Here is a 6578-nt window from a genome sequence, read left to right as displayed (position 1 = left end):
TTTTTTTTTTTTTTTTTTTTTTTTTGGCAAAAGGAAAATGTTTAAATTAATCAGCTTGCCTTTACAAATAAGACTTTAAAAAGATATTATTTGTGATTTAATGAAGCGAAGATTAATTATGGCCTAGGTTATTTAAGAAGCTGTGTTTTTCAGTAGTAATTATTCTAGAAACAGAGAGCTATTTATATATCCAGACTAGAATATTAAAAAAAAATGATTCATCACCAGCCTTACCCTTAGTTTTACAGAGCACAGTGAATCTTTCCCAGTATGAAAATTTGCATTAATCCATATGTATTTATGTCTAAGTTGTGTACATGCAAATTATGGCTACAAAATTATACCAAATGTTAATTTTTGTGAACTCAGAACAATTTCTTCTGCTCTATCTTTTCCTCAGACTAGGTGCTAGCTAATATTACCAGGAGAAACAGCAGTATATGTCGTTTCAAGGGCCTCATCCTATTGGCAGTAGGATCCTTCTGCTGCTCTGAAAACTTAGCAAGGTGCTATGAAAAAAAATCTTTATGAAAATGGGAAGAAAAGGACTTTAAAATGAAATTCCAGCCACATATTCAGACACCAAAGGAAAATAAAAATCTCTAAATAATGGCGGGTTGATTTATTGGCAAAGAATAACTGAACAATTGGATCTTCTTACATTTCCAAAAACTCGGTGTCCTATATTGGAGCTTATTCATATTCATGGTAGTGACAGTAGTTGGCTGGCTGAACAATGGCTTTCAACAATGTCTTTTCTCAGAAGTAAAACTGTATGAAACCATTTTGAATGTCCAGGGATCTGAGCTGACAGTCTGGTGGATGGGGTCCCTTTGCTCAATTTTGTTAAAAACAGGAAAGCATGACCTAGTGAAGGACTTTTCTTGGTCTAGTGATACGATTTTCTAATTGAGTTATTTGCTAACCTTGAAGATTGGGATTGCATTTATGAAAACTACTATGAAAATAAATTTTCTCTGTTGAAGTTCTATGTTGTATCCACAGGAAAGAGTCTGGTCAGATTTTTAGCCTTTTTGGTACAGGAGCTTTGTGCTACCTCAATATATGTAAATAAAGATGTTTTCTACTGTCCCTTCTAAGATACTCTTTCAGGGCTCATATGTCCATTGCAGTTCGAATTGCTCTTTGATGAACTGATACCATACTGGAGAGTTAAGGAAGTGGTTGATGATTCTTCTCAATTCCAAAAAGAACTTGTTCTCTATCACTGCTTCATTAAGGCACATCAAGGTGTCTTTTGGGAGGACTGCAGAATGATCCTTTCTGCAAGTAAAAGCTTGCCACAATGGGAGGCCTAAGAAAAGTGTCAGACTTTGCTCAATTTCCTGACTTGCTTTGTTGGTTCAGGTCAGGTCTTTTTTTTTTTTAAGATTTAATTTCCTACTTTTGAAACTGTCATCCACACAGACAGAATGATCCATGGGATGTACAAGTTGCTGATGTGTTCTTACTGAGCAGTGTCTCATTACCCAGTGTTACTTGGTGTTGTTCTGGCTATTCAAAATCTCATTGTATCTCACTGTATGGATGTCCTGCTTATTTTGGTAAAATATTGCATGTATTAGTCAAAACAACCTGGAGCAAATCCACTGCCCAGACTGCTCACAGAATCTTGCTGCTGCTATGTAAAATGCCTTGACATCCACATTATTCTTCTGCAGCATCTTTCCAAGCAGCACCATGGAAATCAATGTTACCAGCCTTAGCTTCACAGGGATGGAACTTTTTTTACAAGTAAAAACTAATTTGGAATAAAAACAGACGATTGTGATATCACCACCAGAATAGTTATTGCAAGTAAACCAATCACAAATATTGTATTTATTGGAAGTGTCTTTTGCATGGTTTTGTAAGATGACATTGTAAATTATCCTTAAATCCTTTTAAAAGTGTGTTGCAATCAGGGACCTTCATTTCAAGGTATTGTGCTGGTAAAATTGCGGCAAGTCATTATTCCACGTAACAATGTCTAATACACAACGACAAGGCTTTAATTACTGATGGAGATAGTTTTTAGCATGTGTTTTTCCTGGCATTTACTGTGCAGTTGGAGAACATCTGCATGGGTAGGAAGCACAGGAGAGTAGTACCAGTACGGTTTTCTTGGAGGAGCAGTGCATTCACAGAACTGAAGGCCAAAGAGAAGATACCTTGCTTTTCATACAGAGTAGTTTTCAGTGCTGGGATGTGCTGAGAACTGTTGTTAGATTTTGGGGAAAAATAAAAAAGCTCTAGGGACTTTGCTGTAGTGAGATAAGGAAACTATAGCAAGTCTATATAGCAGGATAAGTGGTAGTTTCTGGTGACTGAAATAGGTAAATAAAATTCAGAGATACTTTTTCTTCAAAGACTTGGTGGACAGTCATGTTAATGGTTGTGTCAAGTGCCAGAGAACTGCAATTAAAGTATAAATTTTGTTTCCTCCTTTGTCATTCAGTTCAATGTTTATTGCATAAACAAGATCCTGTTGTGCCGATAAGTAATGAGATTTTTTTGGCCCCATCAAACATTCGATACCAAAGTGCAGCAAATGGGTGCAAGGAACTCCAGTGGCAAGGGATGAAGCAGTAAAAAGTGAACAGACCCTGGCTGCATGCATAAAACAGGACTGTGTTGTCTGCCCTTGCCAGCAGTCATTGCATTTTGTAGAATATTGCTTTTATGCATGTGGCAGTTACTTGAGGGGAAAATTATTTTCTCACTGTTACAGGAGGCAATTTACATGGGGAATCATTGTTCTTTTCATATGATTTAGAGAAATGAACTCAAATGACAAACATGAAGTTAAACTGTATCTTTTCTTCCAAAAGAGTTATGTGCTGAGTTTCAGTTAAGTGCTTGTTTGTGTGTGGTGTGTATTTAAACTAGTACTTTAGTAACCTTTTTGTGATTCAAGGATTCAAATAAGTTCAAAGGTATGAACTTCTACGCTTTCAGTTCAAATTGGGATTTCTGAGCCTGTCATTAGTGTTGAGAAGGGACTGTGTGCATGACATATGGGTGGCAAACAGGTTTGCGGATGGGCTTGAAAATGCAATGGCATGTTTAAACTAAAAAAACCCAAACAAGACTTGTAAGTTTTTAAAATGTTGCTTTCAAAGGGGGCATAGTTAGCTGTAGGTCAAAACTGGGACACAAGAAAGCTAATACTTAACGTTTGTAGAGCCCTTAGGAGAAGGGATCAAAGGAGCCTGTTACTCAGAAACTGCAAAACTTGAAGCTCCTGTTTCTCAGTGGATGATGCTTACACATCTATGGAGCTTTCCTGGAGCTGAAACTTGCTGTTCCCTCTGCATAGCAATTTCAAATGAATTGTTTCTAATTTGGGAGGCCTTGTATGTGTGCTTGTTGATGTTAAAATGCTGTCAGTTCTGGAAACCAGAACAAATTTGGAAAATCAGAATGTGGTTTGAGAGCAAGAATGGTGTTCCATAAATGGGTTTATTGTCAGTCCCATACGCACTGCTGTGGTTTCAGAGCAACTCAGAGCTGCTGAGTTTTTGGGTGTCTGTGCTGTATACCACTGAGTGAATGCAATCTGTTATTATAGTCTGTAGCACTTGGTAATGATATGTACTTGACATAAAATAGAACCGACAGAATAGACTATTTCAGTTGGAAGTGACCTACAACAATATCTAGTCCAGCTGCCTGAATAATTCAGGGCTGACCAAAAGTTCAAGCATGTTGTTAAGAGCCATGTCCAAATGCCTCAACCACTGACAGGCTTGTGGCATCAAGTACATCTCCAGAAAGGCTGTTCCAGTGTCTGACCACCTGGGCAGTAAGGAAATGCTTCCTCTTGTCCAGTCGCAACTTCCTGTGGCACAGCTTTGAACCATTCCCACACATCATACCACTGGATCTCAGGGAGAAGAGATCAGCACATGGTTCTTGATCTACCTTGTCTCAGCACATAAATTTAATGTTACAACCACAGTTGCTTTCCAGCAGTTTTATTTGTTGAGAAGGTGTAAGCTAATCAAATAAGATGAAATAGAGAACTGTAGAACCAGACTCAGCAGCTCCATTGCTATTTACAGTTATTCATGAAATATTACATGTACAAATTATTAGGGTTTTTTTTGGTTTTAGTTTCGTTTGTTTGTTTTTAATAACCCCATGAAACAAGGCTTTATTGATTTGACTGCACTGGCTTGGGGTACTGGGTGCATAGGTAGAAACTATAGGCTGTACCTAGCTTTTTAAAGTAAAGCATTAAAAAAAAATAATCTCATCTGCCAGAATGGCAAAGGATTGGTTTATATTGATGTACTGTCAGTTTTTCTCCAGTGTTTTCTCTTGAGTCTTTCACTGTCAGGTAACTTTACCTTTATCTGCTCTTCTTCCATGCTTGAACACAGATTTCACACTGTTTTCATCGGAGTGCAAGGTCTTGTTTGGAAGTTTTGACAGGTGCACTCTGAACTCTCTGGAAAGCACATATTGTTACATACTTTTTATCCTAGGTTTAATATCAGCTTTCAACACTTTTTAAAAGCCAACCAGAAAGTGTAGGTAGGGATTCCCACCCTTGGTCAGAGAAGCCTTGCTGTGCAAGTACATGTTTTTTCTACTAGTTCTCTGCATTTAAAAGATGTTGCTCAGTGGGGTGAATGGGTTTAACAGTTTTACCTCCTTGGGCCCTCTGAGATCAGACCATGACTTATTAAGGACTGCCACAGTGAAGACATCTGTGACATTGTCATCTCATTGTGCTTGTTTTTGTGCTCTATAGTTGTATGTCTTGGTGTATTATAAACAAGAGTGTTTGCAGAGCTAAATAAAACAGCAAATTAAAATGTCCATCTCTTAGTATTCATGTGTTTTTGTTACGTTGAAAGCAGTAGGAAGGAAAGGAGCTGATAGCCCATGAAGGAGTCCCTTTGGTGCTGAGGATGGCAGCAGGCTGCAGACTATGGCCCAATATCCACTTTTGTTTTGTTGGTTCATCCCTCTTGCTATTTGTTACTTGGTAGCCAACAGCTGTTCTGTTCTAATCACAGTTTAATTGGAGGTGCAAAATATTTGGTACTTTTGGAGGCAGTCCCACTTCAGCACATCCCTGGTGCAGTTTAGGTGTTTTCCCAGGCTGTACTGGGGTTAGTTCCACCCCAGCCACGTGCTCTGCCTTTGCAGGGGCTCCCATCAGTTCGTGCTGGGACGAGGCCCAGAGCTCGGTGTGAGACTGTCACACGTCGAGTGCTGCAGGCACTCAGGGGAACAAGGATGTGCTGTGGGGTCACAGCTTAGCATCCCCACAGAGCAAGAGGCTTTCTGTGGAAACACCAGCAGTGTGGATAGGACCTGATCAGAGCACAGGGGCCTGCCCCAGCTTGGCAGAGTCTGGGAGTGGAGAGAAGGCCATGAGAGGCATCTCAGTCCCTGTTTGCTGTAGGATGACAGGGTATGCCTTATTATTTTCATGCTTTGAAGTTAAAAGAGTTAAGTTTGAAAGGGTTGTTTTGTTTTTTTTACTTCCTCCATCTGCATAGCAGGTTAAATGCATTTCTTCTTTCTTCTAATTGCTAATATCTTTATTTCCATGTTAGGTGTGGGTGACCCATCTATTTTAAGGGTCTCATACAGAAAATTAGCTGCAGGTTAGGCTACAGTTCTTTTTCAGTATGTAATGGTCTTTCCCACTGATCCTGCTGCTGATCCTGCTCATTTACCAAGCAGCTGCAGTTGGGTTCCTTTTTCTGGGATTTCATTATGGAAAGTATGCTACATCATTAACTGGTATGCTAGAAATTATCTGAAAGATCAGAAATAAGCAGTGTTCATAAAAATGTTAGTGAACGTGCTTCAGGGTTAAATATTTTCTTTGTGTTTCTCTTATTTATGATTTTTTAAAGAAAAGATTTTTCTGAGCGCTTTGTTTGTCTGTGGCAGCTGTTCTCAGTCATTAATGTGGAGGAGGATCTGTAAATGTGAAATGAGTACACAAAACCTCCTCAGTCTGGTCTAGTTAAAATAATGGCTCAAGAAAAGGATCCTGAACTGTGAAATACAATCTGGATGTATGCATATACATGCATGCCCAAATACCCTGTACAAATAATTTAATTGCTAGACTTACTGTAATGTGTCCAGCAGGGAATATGCCTTGAGCCTTTCTCTCTTCAGAATCTTCCAGCTAGAGATGATTAGGGGATTGACTATCTAAGTATTACATTTTAATTTACATCTTCGTACTCGCTGAATGAGATGAATTTAATATTTTGATGTGATTTATCATGCTAAGGTTGAGCCATACAGTGAAAGTAGCTAAAGTTACACGTTCCTTGAACAGAGGGGATGTCATCATGTTTATTAAAACTGTGGCTTACCACAGTTGTTTACTGGAAGGAGAACAAAACAAAGCCTCAAAGCCAAGTTATACAGCTATAATACTGCCCGACTGTAAGACTACAGCACACCAAGACTGTAGCTGAAACAGTTACTTCAGATGTAACTTTTTGTCATTTCAGAGCAGCCATAGTCAAAGTCTTTTTTTAGGCAAAGATGAAAATGTTTCTCATACTTTTATTAGTAATAAATTTCCTCTGAGGGGA

The 6578-nt window shown here is 38.7% G+C and overlaps 1 protein-coding gene across 1 annotated transcript in view; it reads left to right on the top strand.

Annotated features, from left to right (window-relative positions):
* The window catches only part of GRID1 (glutamate ionotropic receptor delta type subunit 1), a 513295-nt gene that overhangs the window by 3198 nt on the left and 503519 nt on the right, over window positions 1-6578 (top strand).

This window comes from Corvus brachyrhynchos, unplaced genomic scaffold (assembly GCF_000691975.1).
Source record: "Corvus brachyrhynchos isolate BGI_N302 unplaced genomic scaffold, ASM69197v1 scaffold279, whole genome shotgun sequence".
Lineage (NCBI taxonomy): Eukaryota > Metazoa > Chordata > Aves > Passeriformes > Corvidae > Corvus > Corvus brachyrhynchos.
Note: the sequence above shows the minus strand (reverse complement) of the source record. Positions and strands in the feature narration are given on the sequence as shown.